The sequence below is a fragment of the Manis javanica genome, chromosome 1 (genome assembly GCF_040802235.1).
Source record: "Manis javanica isolate MJ-LG chromosome 1, MJ_LKY, whole genome shotgun sequence".
Lineage (NCBI taxonomy): Eukaryota > Metazoa > Chordata > Mammalia > Pholidota > Manidae > Manis > Manis javanica.
In genome coordinates this window covers 59479092-59495307 of record NC_133156.1, presented here as the reverse complement: position 1 = coordinate 59495307, position 16216 = coordinate 59479092, and positions in this window count along the sequence as shown.

Below are 16216 nucleotides of genomic sequence, written 5' to 3'. Positions count from 1 at the left end.
CGGTGTTTGAGAAGGTGTACCTTGGTCATAGGGTTTCGTTTCGAGTTAGGGTCCGTCTGAAATGTTACGGTGAGTGCGATATTGGGTCTAGGGTGTACGATTTTTGTGGAGCTGACGATTAAAGCATTCTGATGGGTCCCGTGCACAGTCCAAGCCTAGGGTTAGGGTTACATGTTCTGTAAAGGGTATGGGCAGGATAGTGTTATTTCTGCAGTGAGGTGCTTTTTCTGATATGAGGGTGAGGGAGAGATTGAGTGACAGCATCGCGGTGACGTGTCGGTTGTGTGGATGCTGACCGTGAGGTTCCGATCCTGGCAACCGTGCAAGGGTTAGGGTTCAGGGTTCAGCAATGTGTACTGACAGGATGGGGTTGTCAGTACATTTAGGGGTCGGCTGAGATATGAGGGCAACAGTGAGATTGAATGACACTATTACGTTGAGACACGGGTGACGTTGATATTCATGGTAGGCGTCTGTTCCAAGAGTCAGGGCTAGGGTTAGTTTTCGGTGCTTGGGATGGTGTACGTTGTTGATAGTGTTTCAGTTCGAGTTACGTTTCGACTGTAATGGGAGGGTGAGTGGGAGATTGGGTCTTAGGTTTATGATTTTGTGGGGCTGACCCTTAAAGCATTCTGATGGTTCCCATGCAAACTCCAAGTCTACGGTTAGGGTTAGATGTTCGGTAATCGGTATGGGTAGGAGAGTGCTACTTTTACAGTGAGGTTCTGTCTCTGGTCTGAGGGTGAGGACGAGATTGAGTGTCAGGTATATGTGGAGCGGTGGGGTTTGTCAATGTTGTCCCTGACGTGTCAGGTCCAGGGGCCAGAGCTAGGGGTAGGGTTAAGTGTTCAGTGAGATGTGTAGGCATGATACGGTTCTGTTTCCATTTAGGACTCGGTTCTGATGTGAGCTACACAGCATGATTGAATGACAGTGTTACAGTGACACCAGGGTGACGTCGATGTTCATGGTAGGAGCCTTTACCGAGATTCAGTGCGAGGGTTATTGTTCGGTGTTTGGAAAGTTGTACGTGGGTGGAAGGATTTGATTCGTGTTAGCGTCCGGCTGTGATGTGAGGGTGACGGCGAGATTGCGCGCACTTTTTCGGTGATGTGTGCGTTATGTCGATTTTGACCGTGAGGTTCTGACCCAGCAGCCATGGCAAGGTTTACGGCTAGGGTTTCAGTAAGGTGTCCGGATAGGATAGGTTTATGAGCACACTTCGGTGTCAGCTGTGATGTGAGGGCGACAGTGAGATTGAATGACAGTGCTACCTTGAGACACAGGTGACTTTGATATTCATGTTAGGGTCAGGTACATCATTCGGGGCTAGGGTTAGGATTCAATATGTGGGAATGTGTTCATGGGAGATACGGTTCCGCTTAGAGTCAGGAGAGGTCCCTGATGTGAGGGTGAATACAAAATTGGATCTCAGGTTTCTGCTTTGGTGGGGCTTACCTTAAAGGAATTCTGAGGAAAACGGCGCCGAGTCCTGGGCTAGAATGAGGTGTAAGTGCTTTGCAATGCTTACGTTCAGGATACCGCTACAATTACAATCTGAATCTGCCTCCAATGTGAGGGATAAGTCGAGATTGAGTGCCACGTACATTGTGAACTCGGGGTGATGTCGGTGTTCACCGTGACGGTCAAGTTCATGTGCCAGGGCTACGCTCACGTTTCTGTGTGTGTAAACAGGTAAAGTCCGGATTGTGCTTCGGCTACAGTGAGGTTCTGACTGTGATGTGAGATCGAGGGCGAGAGTCGGTCTCTCATTCACTATATTGTGGGGCCTACAAGAAAGGTATTCTGATGGGTGAGGAGCAGAATACAGGGCTAGTGTTAGAGTTTAGTGTTTGTTAATGCATATGGGCAGGAGAGCAGTATGATTACAGTGAGAATGTGGCTCTGATGTGAGGGTGAGTGCGACATTGAGTGACAGGTGTACGGTGAGCTGTGGGTGTTGTCGATGTTGACTGTGAGGTATCAGTCCCGGGGGCAAGGGTACGTACGGTTAGGGTTATGGGTTCAGTAAGGTGTATGGGCTGGATAAGGTTATGTTTACATTTAGGACTCCGCTCTGATGTGAGGGAGACAGTGTGATTGAATGACAGTGTTACAGTGAGATATGTGCGACGACGATATTCATGGAAGGGGTCCGGTCCCATAGTCAGGGCTAGGGTTAGGGTTCGGTGTTTGAGAAGGTGTACCTTGGTGATAGGGTTTCGTTTCGAGTTAGGGTCCGTCTGTAATGTTAGGGTGAGTGCGATATTGGGTCTCGGGTGTACAATTTTTGTGGAGCTGACGATTAAAGCATTCTGATGGGTCCCGTGCACAGTCCAAGCCTAGGGTTAGGGTTACATGTTCTGTAAAGGGTATGGGCAGGATAGTGTTATTTCTGCAGTGAGGTGCTTTTTCTGATATGATGGGGAGGGAGAGATTGAGTGACAGCATCGCGGTGACGTGTCGGTTGTGTCGATGCTGACCGTGAGGTTCCGATCCTGGCAACCGTGCAAGGGTTAGCGTTCAGGGTTCAGCAATGTGTACTGACAGGATGGGGTTATCAGTACATTTAGGGGTGCGCTGAGATATGAGAGCAACAGTGAGATTGAATGACACTATTACGTTGAGACACGGATGACGTTGATATTCATGGTAGGCGTCTGTTCCAAGAGTCAGGGCTAGGGTTAGTGTTCGGTGCTTGGGATGGTGTACGTTGATGATAGTGTTTCAGTTCGAGTTACGTTTCGACTGTAATGGGAGAGTGAGTGGGAGATTGGTTCTTAGGTTTATGATTTTGTGGGGCTGACCCTTAAAGCATTCTGATGGTTCCCATGCACACTCCAAGTCTACGGTTAGGGTTAGATGTTCGGTAATCGGTATGGGTAGGAGAGTGCTACTTTTACAGTGAGGTTCTGTCTCTGGTCTGAGGGTGAGGGCGAGATTGAGTGTCAGGTATATGTGGAGCGGTGGGGTTTGTCAATGTTGTCCCTGACGTGTCAGGTCCAGGGGCCAGAGCTAGGGGTAGGGTTAAGTGTTCAGTGAGATGTGTAGGCATGATACGGTTCTGTTTCCATTTAGGACTCGGTTCTGATGTGAGCTACACAGCATGATTGAATGACAGTGTTACAGTGACACCAGGGTGACGTCGATGTTCATGGTAGGAGCCTTTACCGAGATTCAGTGCGAGGGTTATTGTTCGGTGTTTGGAAACTTGTACGTGGGTGAAAGGATTTGATTCGTGTTAGCGTCCGGCTGTGATGTGAGGGTGACGGCGAGATTGCGCGCACTTTCTCGGTGATGTGTGCGTTATGTCGATTTTGACCGTGAGGTTCTGACCCAGCAGCCATGGCAAGGTTTACGGCTAGGGTTTCAGTAAGGTGTCCGGATAGGATAGGTTTATGAGCACACTTCGGTGTCAGCTGTGATGTGAGGGCGACAGTGAGATTGAATGACAGTGCTACCTTGAGACACAGGTGACTTTGATATTCATGTTAGGGTCCGGTACATCATTCGGGGCTAGGGTTAGGATTCAATATGTGGGAATGTGCTCATGGGAGATACGGTTCCGCTTAGAGTCAGGAGAGGTCCCTGATGTGAGGGTGAATACAAAATTGGATCTCAGGTTTCTGCTTTGGTGGGGCTTACCTTAAAGGAATTCTGAGGAAAACGGCGCCGAGTCCTGGGCTAGAATGAGGTGTAAGTGCTTTGCAATGCTTACGTTCAGGATACCGCTACAATTACAATCTGAATCTGCCTCCAATGTGAGGGATAAGTCGACATTGAGTGCCACGTACATTGTGAACTCGGGGTGATGTCGGTGTTCACCGTGACGGTCAAGTTCATGTGCCAGGGCTACGCTCACGTTTCTGTGTGTGTAAACAGGTAACGTCAGGATTGTGCTTCGTCTACAGTGAGGTTCTGACTGTGATGTGAGATCGAGGGCGAGAGTCGGTCTCTCATTCACTATTTTGTGGGGCCTACAAGAAAGGTATTCTGATGGGTGAGGAACAGAATACAGGGCTAGGGTGAGAGTTAAGTGTTTGTTAATGCATATGGGCAGGAGAGCAGTATGATTACAGTGAGAATGTGGCTCTGATGTGAGGGTGAGGGCGACATTGAGTGACAGGTGTAGGGAGAGCTGTGGGTGTTGTCGATGTTGACTGTGAGGTATCAGTCCCGGGGGCAAGGGTACGTACGGTTAGGGTTATGGGTTCAGTAAGGTGTATGGGCTGGATAAGGTTATGTTTACATTTAGGACTCCGCTCTGATGTGAGGGAGACAGTGTGATTGAATGACAGTGTTACAGTGAGATATGTGCGACGACGATATTCATGGAAGGGGTCCGGTCCCATAGTCAGGGCTAGGGTTAGGGTTCGGTGTTTGAGAAGGTGTACCTTGGTGATAGGGTTTCGTTTCGAGTTAGGGTCCGTCTGTAATGTTAGGGTGAGTGCGATATTGGGTCTCGGGTGTACGATTTTTGTGGAGCTGACGATTAAAGCATTCTGATGGGTCCCGTGCACAGTCCAAGCCTAGGGTTAGGGTTACATGTTCTGTAAAGGGTATGGGCAGGATAGTGTTATTTCTGCAGTGAGGTGCTTTTTCTGATACGAGGGGGAGGGAGAGATTGAGTGACAGCATCGCGGTGACATGTCGGTTGTGTCAATGCTTACCGTGAGGTTCCGATCCTGGCAACCGTGCAAGGGTTAGGGTTCAGGGTTCAGCAATGTGTACTGACAGGATGGGGTTATCAGTACATTTAGGGGTCGGCTGAGATATGAGGGCAACAGTGAGATTGAATGACACTATTACATTGAGACACGGGTGACGTTGATATTCACGGTAGGCGTCTGTTCCAAGAGTCAGGGCTAGGGTTAGTGTTCGGTGCTTGGGATGGTGTACGTTGGTGATAGTGTTTCAGTTCGAGTTACGTTTCGACTGTAATGGGAGGGTGAGTGGGAGATTGGGTCTTAGGTTTATGATTTTGTGGGGCTGACCCTTAAAGCATTCTGATGGTTCCCATGCACACTCCAAGTCTACGGTTAGGGTTAGATGTTCGGTAATCGGTATAGGTAGGAGAGTGCTACTTTTACAGTGAGGTTCTGTCTCTGGTCTGAGGGTGAGGGCGAGATTGAGTGTCAGGTATATGTGGAGCGGTGGGGTTTGTCAATGTTGTCCCTGACGTGTCAGGTCCAGGGGCCAGAGCTAGGGGTATGGTTAAGTGTTCAGTGAGATGTGTAGGCATGATACGGTTCTGTTTCCATTTAGGACTCGGTTCTGATGTGAGCTACACAGCATGATTGAATGACAGTGTTACAGTGACACCAGGGTGACGTCGACGTTCATGGTAGTAGCCTTTACCGAGATTCAGTGCGAGGGTTATTGTTCGGTGTTTGGAAACTTGTACGTGGGTGAAAGGATTTGATTCGTGTTAGCGTCCGGCTGTGATGTGAGGGTGACTGCGAGATTGCGCGCACTTTTTCAGTGATGTGTGCGTTATGTCGATTTTGACCGTGAGGTTCTGACCCAGCAGCCATGGCAAGGTTTACGGCTAGGGTTTCAGTAAGGTGTCCGGATAGGATAGGTTTATGAGCACACTTCGGTGTCAGCTGTGATGTGAGGGCGACAGTGAGATTGAATGACAGTGCTACCTTGAGACACAGGTGACTTTGATATTCATGTTAGGGTCAGGTACATCATTCGGGGCTAGGGTTAGGATTCAATATGTGGGAATGTGTTCATGGGAGATACGGTTCCGCTTAGAGTCAGGAGAGGTCCCTGATGTGAGGGTGAATACAAAATTGGATCTCAGGTTTCTGCTTTGGTGGGGCTTACCTTAAAGGAATTCTGAGGAAAACGGCGCCGAGTCCTGGGCTAGAATGAGGTGTAAGTGCTTTGCAATGCTTACGTTCTGGATACCGCTACAATTACAATCTGAATCTGCCTCCAATGTGAGGGATAAGTCGACATTGAGTTCCACGTACATTGTGAACTCGGGGTGATGTCGGTGTTCACCGTGATGGTCAAGTTCATGTGCCAGGGCTACGCACACGTTTCTGTGTGTGTAAACAGGTAACGTCAGGATTGTGCTTCGGCTACAGTGAGGTTCTGACTGTGATGTGAGATCGAGGGCGATAGTCGGTCTCTCATTCACTATTTTGTGGGGCCTACCAGAAAGGTATTCTGATGGGTGAGGAACAGAATACAGGGCTAGGGTTAGAGTTAAGTGTTTGTTAATGCATATGGGCAGGAGAGCCGTATGATTACAGTGAGAATGTGGCTCTGATGTGAGGGTGAGGGCGACATTGAGTGACAGGTGTACGGTGAGCTGTGGGTGTTGTCGATGTTGACTGTGAGGTATCAGTCCCGGGGGCAAGGGTACGTACGGTTAGGGTTATGGGTTCAGTAAGGTGTATGGGCTGGATAAGGTTATGTTTACATTTAGGACTCCGCTCTGATGTGAGGGAGACAGTGTGATTGAATGACAGTGTTACAGTGAGATATGTGCGACGACGATATTCATGGAAGGGGTCCGGTCCCATAGTCAGGGCTAGGGTTAGGGTTCGGTGTTTGAGAAGGTGTACCTTGGTGATAGGGTTTCGTTTCGAGTTAGGGTCCGTCTGTAATGTTAGGGTGAGTGCGATATTGGGTCTCGGGTGTACGATTTTTGTGGAGCTGACGATTAAAGCATTCTGATGGGTCCCGTGCACAGTCCAAGCCTAGGGTTAGGGTTACATGTTCTGTAAAGGGTATGGGCAGGATAGTGTTATTTCTGCAGTGAGGTGCTTTTTCTGATATGAGGGGGAGGGAGAGATTGAGTGACAGCATCGCGGTGACGTGTCGGTTGTGTCGATGCTGACCGTGAGGTTCCGATCCTGGCAACCGTGCAAGGGTTAGGGTTCAGGGTTCAGCAATGTGTACTGACAGGATGGGGTTATCAGTACATTTAGGGGTGCGCTGAGATATGAGGGCAACAGTGAGATTGAATGACACTATTACGTTGAGTCACGGGTGACGTTGATATTCATGGTAGGCGTCTGTTCCAAGAGTCAGGGCTAGGGTTAGTGTTCGGTGCTTGGGATGGTGTACGTTGGTGATAGTGTTTCAGTTCGAGTTACGTTTCGACTGTAATGGGAGGGTGAGTGGGAGATTGGGTCTTAGGTTTATGATTTTGTGGGGCTGACCCTTAAAGCATTCTGATGGTTCCCATGCACACTCCAAGTATACGGTTAAGGTTAGATGTTCGGTAATCGGTAGGGGTAGGAGAGTGCTACTTTTACAGTGAGGTTCTGTCTCTGGTCTGAGGGTGAGGGCGAGATTGAGTGTCAGGTATATGTGGAGCGGTGGGGTTTGTCAATGTTGTCCCTGACATGTCAGGTCCAGGGGCCAGAGCTAGGGGTAGGGTTAAGTGTTCAGTGAGATGTGTAGGCATGATACGGTTCTGTTTCCATTTAGGACTCGGTTCTGATGTGAGCTACACAGCATGATTGAATGACAGTGTTACAGTGACACCAGGGTGACGTCGATGTTCATGGTAGGAGCCTTTAACGAGATTCAGTGCGAGGGTTATTGTTCGGTGTTTGGAAACTTGTACGTGGGTGAAAGGATTTGATTCGTGTTAGCATCCGGCTGTGATGTGAGGGTGACGGCGAGATTGCGCGCACTTTTTCGGTGATGTGTGCGTTATGTCGATTTTGACCGTGAGGTTCTGACCCAGCAGCCATGGCAAGGTTTACGGCTAGGGTTTCAGTAAGGTGTCCGGATAGGATAGGTTTATGAGCACACTTCTGTGTCAGCTGTGATGTGAGGGCGACAGTGAGATTGAATGACAGTGCTACCTTGAGACACAGGTGACTGATATTCATGTTAGGGTCCGGTACATCATTCGGGGCTAGGGTTAGGATTCAATATGTGGGAATGTGCTCATGGGAGATACGGTTCCGCTTAGAGTCAGGAGAGGTCCCTGATGTGAGGGTGAATACAAAATTGGATCTCAGGTTTCTGCTTTGGTGGGGCTTACCTTAAAGGAATTCTGAGGAAAACGGCGCCGAGTCCTGGGCTAGAATGAGGTGTAAGTGCTTTGCAATGCTTACGTTCAGGATACCGCTACAATTACAATCTGAATCTGCCTCCAATGTGAGGGATAAGTCGACATTGAGTGCCACGTACATTGTGAACTCGGGGTGATGTCGGTGTTCACCGTGACGGTCAAGTTCATGTGCCAGGGCTACGCTCACGTTTCTGTGTGTGTAAACAGGTAACGTCAGGATTGTGCTTCGTCTACAGTGAGGTTCTGACTGTGATGTGAGATCGAGGGCGAGAGTCGGTCTCTCATTCACTATTTTGTGGGGCCTACCAGAAAGGTATTCTGATGGGTGAGGAACAGAATACAGGGCTAGGGTTAGAGTTAAGTGTTTGTTAATGCATATGGGAAGGAGAGCAGTATGATTACAGTGAGAATGTGGCTCTGATGTGAGGGTGAGGGCGACATTGATTGACAGGTGTAGGGTGAGCTGTGGGTGTTGTCGATGTTGACTGTGAGGTATCAGTCCCGGGGGCAAGGGTACGTACGGTTAGGGTTATGGGTTCAGTAAGGTGTATGGGCTGGATAAGGTTATGTTTACATTTAGGACTCCGCTCTGATGTGAGGGAGACAGTGTGATTGAATGACAGTGTTACAGTGAGATATGTGCGACGACGATATTCATGGAAGGGAGGGGTCCGGTCCCATAGACAGGGCTAGGGTTAGGGTTCGGTGTTTGAGAAGGTGAACCTTGGTGATAGGGTTTCGTTTCGAGTTACGGTCCGTCTGTAATGTTAGGGTGAGTGCGATATTGGGTCTCGGGTGTACGATTTTTGTGGAGCTGACGATTAAAGCATTCTGATGGGTCCCGTGCACAGTCCAAGCCTAGGGATAGGGTTACATGTTCTGTAAAGGGTATGGGCAGGATAGTGTTATTTCTGCAGTGAGGTGCTTTTTCTGATATGAGGGGGAGGGAGAGATTGAGTGACAGCATCGCGGTGAGATGTCGGTTGTGTCGATGCTGACCGTGAGGTTCCGATCCTGGCAACCGTGCAAGGGATAGGGTTCAGGGTTCAGCAATGTGTACTGACAGGATGGGGTTATCAGTACATTTAGGGGTCGGCTGAGATATGAGGGCAAAAGTGAGATTGAATGACACTATTACGTTGAGACACGGGTGACGTTGATATTCATGGTAGGCGTCTGTTCCAAGAGTCAGGGCTAGGGTTAGTGTTCGGTGCTTGGGATGGTGTACGTTGGTGATAGTGTTTCAGTTCGAGTTACGTTTCGACTGTAATGGGAGGGTGAGTGGGAGATTGGGTCTTAGGTTTATGATTTTGTGGGGCTGACCCTTAAAGCATTCTGATGGTTCCCATGCACACTCCAAGTCTACGGTTAGGGTTAGATGTTTGGTAATCGGTAGGGGTAGGAGAGTGCTACTTTTACAGTGAGGTTCTGTCTCTGGTCTGAGGGTGAGGGCGAGATTGAGTGTCAGGTATATGTGGAGCAGTGGGGTTTGTCAATGTTGTCCCTGACGTGTCAGGTCCAGGGGCCAGAGCTAGGGGTAGGGTTAAGTGTTCAGTGAGATGTGTAGGCATGATACGGTTCTGTTTCCATTTAGGACTCGGTTCTGATGTGAGCTACACAGCATGATTGAATGACAGTGTTACAGTGACACCAGGGAGACGTCGATGTTCATGGTAGGAGCCTTTACCGAGATTCAGTGCGAGGGTTATTGTTCGGTGTTTGGAAACTTGTACGTGGGTGAAAGGATTTGATTCGTGTTAGCATCCGGCTGTGATGTGAGGGTGACGGCGAGATTGCGCGCACTTTTTCGGTGATGTGTGCGTTATGTCGATTTTGACCGTGAGGTTCTGACCCAGCAGCCATGGCAAGGTTTACGGCTAGGGTTTCAGTAAGGTGTCCGTATAGGATAGGTTTATGAGCACACTTCGGTGTCAGCTGTGATGTGAGGGCGACAGTGAGATTGAATGACAGTGCTACCTTGAGACACAGGTGACTTTGATATTCATGTTAGGGTCAGGTACATCATTCGGGGCTAGGGTTAGGATTCAATATGTGGGAATGTGTTCATGGGAGATACGGTTCCGCTTAGAGTCAGGAGAGGTCCCTGATGTGAGGGTGAATACAAAATTGGATCTCAGGTTTCTGCTTTGGTGGGGCTTACCTTAAAGGAATTCTGAGGAAAACGGCGCCGAGTCCTGGGCTAGAATGAGGTGTAAGTGCTTTGCAATGCTTACGTTCAGGATACCGCTACAATTACAATCTGAATCTGCCTCCAATGTGAGGGATAAGTCGACATTGAGTGCCACGTACATTGTGAACTCGGGGTGATGTCGGTGTTCACCGTGACGGTCAAGTTCATGTGCCAGGGCTACGCTCACGTTTCTGTGTGTGTCAACAGGTAACGTCAGGATTGTGCTTCGGCTACAGTGAGGTTCTGACTGTGATGTGAGATCGAGGTCGAGAGTCGGTCTCTCATTCACTATTTTGTGGGGCCTACCAGAAAGGTATTCTGATGGGTGAGGAACAGAATACAGGGCTAGGGTTAGAGTTAAGTGTTTGTTAATGCATATGGGCAGGAGAGCAGTATGATTACAGTGAGAATGTGGCTCTGATGTGAGGGTGAGGGCGACATTGAGTGACAGGTGTAGGGTGAGCTGTGGGTGTTGTCGATGTTGACTGTGAGGTATCAGTCCCGGGGGCAAGGGTACGTACGGTTAGGGTTATGGGTACAGTAAGGTGTATGGGCTGGATAAGGTTATGTTTACATTTTGGACTCCGCTCTGATGTGAGGGAGACAGTGTGATTGAATGACAGTGTTACAGTGAGATATGTGCGACGACGATATTCATGAAAGGGAGGGGTCCGGTCCCATAGTCAGGGCTAGGGTTAGGGTACGGTGTTTGAGAAGGTGTACCTTGGTGATAGGGTTTCGTTTCGAGTTACGGTCCGTCTGTAATGTTAGGGTGAGTGCGATATTGGGTCTCGGGTGTACGATTTTTGTGGAGCTGACGATTAAAGCATTCTGATGGGTCCCGTGCACAGTCCAAGCCTAGGGTTACGGTTACATGTTCTGTAAAGGGTATGGGCAGGATAGTGTTATTTCTGCAGTGAGGTGCTTTTTCTGATATGAGGGGGAGGGAGAGATTGAGTGACAGCATCGCGGTGAGATGTCGGTTGTGTCGATCCTGACCGTGAGGTTCCGATCCTGGCAACCGTGCAAGGGTTAGGGTTCAGGGTTCAGCAATGTGTACTGACAGGATGGGGTTATCAGTACATTTAGGGGTCGGCTGAGATATGAGGGCAACAGTGAAATTGAATGACACTATTACGTTGAGACACGGGTGACGTTGATATTCATGGTAGGCGTCTGTTCCAAGAGTCAGGGCTAGGGTTAGTGTTCGGTGCTTGGGATGGTGTACGTTGGTGATAGTGTTTCAGTTCGAGTTACGTTTCGACTGTAACGGGAGGGTGAGTGGGAGATTGGGTCTTAGGTTTATGATTTTGTGGGGCTGATCCTTAAAGCATTCTGATGGTTCCCATGCACACTCCAAGTCTACGGTTAGGGTTAGATGTTCGGTAATCGGTAGGGGTAGGAGAGTGCTACTTTTACAGTGAGGTTCTGTCTCTGGTCTGAGGGTGAGGGCGAGATTGAGTGTCAGGTATATGTGGAGCGGTGGGGTTTGTCAATGTTGTCCCTGACGTGTCAGGTCCCCGGGCCAGAGCTAGGGGTAGGGTTAAGTGTTCAGTGAGATGTGTAGGCATGATACGGGTCTGTTTCCATTTAGGACTCGGTTCTGATGTGAGCTACACAGCATGATTGAATGACAGTGTTACAGTGACACCAGGGTGACGTCGATGTTCATGGTAGGAGCCTTTACCAAGATTCAGTGCGAGGGTTATTGTTCGGTGTTTGGAAACTTGTACGTGGGTGAAAGGATTTGATTCGTGTTAGCGTCCGGCTGTGATGTGAGGGTGACGGCGAGATTGCGCGCACTTTTTCGGTGATGTGTGCGTTATGTCGATTTTGACCGTGAGGTTCTGACCCAGCAGCCATGGCAAGGTTTACGGCTAGGGTTTCAGTAAGGTGTCCGGATAGGATAGGTTTATGAGCACACTTCGGTGTCAGCTGTGATGTGAGGGCGACAGTGAGATTGAATGACAGTGCTACCTTGAGACACAGGTGACTTTGATATTCATGTTAGGGTCAGGTACATCATTCGGGGCTAGGGTTAGGATTCAATATGTGGGAATGTGTTCATGGGAGATACGGTTCCGCTTAGAGTCAGGAGAGGTCCCTGATGTGAGGGTGAATACAAAATTGGATCTCAGGTTTCTGCTTTGGTGGGGCTTACCTTAAAGGAATTCTGAGGAATACGGCGCCGAGTCCTGGGCTAGAATGAGGTGTAAGTGCTTTGCAATGCTTACGTTCAGGATACCGCTACAATTGCAATCTGAATCTGCCTCCAATGTGAGGGATAAGTCGACATTGAGTGCCACGTACATTGTGAACTCGGGGTGATGTCGGTGTTCACCGTGACGGTCAAGTTCATGTGCCAGGGCTACGCTCACGTTTCTGTGTGTGTAAACAGGTAACGTCAGGATTGTGCTTCGGCTACAGTGAGGTTCTGACTGTGAAGTGAGATCGAGGGCGAGAGTCGGTCTCTCATTCACTATTTTGTGGGGCCTACCAGAAAGGTATTCTGATGGGTGAGGAACAGAATACAGGGCTAGGCGTAGAGTTAAGTGTTTGTTAATGCATATGGGCAGGAGAGCCGTATGATTACAGTGAGAATGTGGCTCTGATGTGAGGGTGAGGGCGACATTGAGTGACAGGTGTACGGTGAGCTGTGGGTGTTGTCGATGTTGACTGTGAGGTATCAGTCCCGGGGGCAAGGGTACGTACGGTTAGGGTTATGGGTTCAGTAAGGTGTATGGGCTGGATAAGGTTATGTTTACATTTAGGACTCCGCTGTGATGTGAGGGAGACAGTGTGATTGAATGACAGTGTTACAGTGAGATATGTGCGACGACGATATTCATGGAAGGGAGGGGTCCGGTCCCATAGTCAGGGCTAGGGTTAGGGTTCGGTGTTTGAGAAGGTGTACCTTGGTGATAGGGTTTCGTTTCGAGTTAGGGTCCGTCTGTAATGTTAGGGTGAGTGCGATATTGGGTCTCGGGTGTACGATTTTTGTGGAGCTGACGATTAAAGCATTCTGATGGGTCCCGTGCACAGTCCAAGCCTAGGGTTAGGGTTACATGTTCTGTAAAGGGTATGGGCAGTATAGTGTTATTTCTGCAGTGAGGTGCTTTTTCTGATATGAGGGGGAGGGAGAGATTGAGTGACAGCATCGCGGTGACGTGTCGGTTGTGTCGATGCTGACCGTGAGGTTCCGATCCTGGCAACCGTGCAAGGGTTAGCGTTCAGGGTTCAGCAATGTGTACTGACAGAAAGGGGTTATCAGTACATTTAGGGGTGCGCTGAGATATGAGGGCAACAGTGAGATTGAATGACACTATTACGTTGAGACACGGGTGACGTTGATATTCATGGTAGGCGTCTGTTCCAAGAGTCAGGGCTAGGGTTAGTGTTCGGTGCTTGGGATGGTGTACGTTGGTGATAGTGTTTCAGTTCGAGTTACGTTTCGACTGTAACGGGAGGGTGAGTGGGAGATTGGGTCTTAGGTTTATGATTTTGTGGGGCTGACCCTTAAAGCATTCTGTTGGTTCCCATGCACACTCCAAGTCTACGGTTAGGGTTAGATGTTCGGTAATCGGTAGGGGTAGGAGAGTGCTACTTTTACAGTGAGGTTCTGTCTCTGGTCTAAGGGTGAGGGCGAGATTGAGTGTCAGGTATATGTGGAGCGGTGGGGTTTGTCAATGTTGTCCCTGACGTGTCAGGTCCAGGGGCCAGAGCTAGGGGTAGGGTTAAGTGTTCAGTGAGATGTGTAGGCATGATACGGTTCTGTTTCCATTTAGGACTCGGTTCTGATGTGAGCTACACAGCATGATTGAATGACAGTGTTACAGTGACACCAGGGTGACGTCGATGTTCATGGTAGGAGCCTTTACCGAGATTCAGTGCGAGGGTTATTGTTCGGTGTTTGGAAACTTGTACGTGGGTGAAAGGATTTGATTCGTGTTAGCGTCCGGCTGTGATGTGAGGGTGACGGCGAGATTGCGCGCACTTTTTCGGTGATGTGTGCGTTATGTCGATTTTGACCGTGAGGTTCTGACCCAGCAGCCATGCAAGGTTTACGGATGGGGTTTCAGTAAGGTGTCCGGATAGGATAGGTTTATGAGCACACTTCGGTGTCAGCTGTGATGTGAGGGCGACAGTGAGATTGAATGACAGTGCTACCTTGAGACACAGGTGACTTTGATATTCATGTTAGGGTCAGGTACATCATTCGGGGCTAGGGTTAGGATTCAATATGTGGGAATGTGTTCATGGGAGATACGGTTCCGCTTAGAGTCAGGAGAGGTCCCTGATGTGAGGGTGAATACAAAATTGGATCTCAGGTTTCTGCTTTGGTGGGGCTTACCTTAAAGGAATTCTGAGGAAAACGGCGCCGAGTCCTGGGCTAGAATGAGGTGTAAGTGCTTTGCAATGCTTACGTTCAGGATACCGCTACAATTACAATCTGAATCTGCCTCCAATGTGAGGGATAAGTCGACATTGAGTGCCACGTACATTGTGAACTCGGGGTGATGTCGGTGTTCACCGTGACGGTCAAGTTCATGTGCCAGGGCTACGCTCACGTTTCTGTGTGTGTAAACAGGTAACGTCAGGATTGTGCTTCGGCTACAGTGAGGTTCTGACTGTGATGTGAGATCGAGGGCGAGAGTCGGTCTCTCATTCACTATTTTGTGGGGCCTACCAGAAAGGTATTCTGATGGGTGAGGAACAGAATACAGGGCTAGGGGTAGAGTTAAGTGTTTGTTAATGCATATGGGCAGGAGAGCCGTATGATTACAGTGAGAATGTGGCTCTGATGTGAGGGTGAGGGCGACATTGAGTGACAGGTGTACGGTGAGCTGTGGGTGTTGTCGATGTTGACTGTGAGGTATCAGTCCCGGGGGCAAGGGTACGTACGGTTAGGGTTATGGGTTCAGTAAGGTGTATGGGCTGGATAAGGTTATGTTTACATTTAGGACTCCGCTGTGATGTGAGGGAGACAGTGTGATTGAATGACAGTGTTACAGTGAGATATGTGCGACGACGATATTCATGGAAGGGAGGGGTCCGGTCCCATAGTCAGGGCTAGGGTTAGGGTTCGGTGTTTGAGAAGGTGTACCTTGGTGATAGGGTTTCGTTTCGAGTTAGGGTCCGTCTGTAATGTTAGGGTGAGTGCGATATTGGGTCTCGGGTGTACGATTTTTGTGGAGCTGACGATTAAAGCATTCTGATGGGTCCCGTGCACAGTCCAAGCCTAGGGTTAGGGTTACATGTTCTGTAAAGGGTATGGGCAGTATAGTGTTATTTCTGCAGTGAGGTGCTTTTTCTGATATGAGGGGGAGGGAGAGATTGAGTGACAGCATCGCGGTGAGATGTCGGTTGTGTCGATGCTGACCGTGAGGTTCCGATCCTGGCAACCGTGCAAGGGTTAGCGTTCAGGGTTCAGCAATGTGTACTGACAGAATGGGGTTATCAGTACATTTAGGGGTGCGCTGAGATATGAGGGCAACAGTGAGATTGAATGACACTATTACGTTGAGACACGGGTGACGTTGATATTCATGGTAGGCGTCTGTTCCAAGAGTCAGGGCTAGGGTTAGTGTTCGGTGCTTGGGATGGTGTACGTTGGTGATAGTGTTTCAGTTCGAGTTACGTTTCGACTGTAATGGGAGGGTGAGTGGGAGATTGGGTCTTAGGTTTATGATTTTGTGGGGCTGACCCTTAAAGCATTCTGTTGGTTCCCATGCACACTCCAAGTCTACGGTTAGGGTTAGATGTTCGGTAATCGGTAGGGGTAGGAGAGTGCTACTTTTACAGTGAGGTTCTGTCTCTGGTCTGAGGGTGAGGGCGAGATTGAGTGTCAGGTATATGTGGAGCGGTGGGGTTTGTCAATGTTGTCCCTGACGTGTCAGGTCCAGGGGCCAGAGCTAGGGGTAGGGTTAAGTGTTCAGTGAGATGTGTAGGCATGATACGGTTCTGTTTCCATTTAGGAC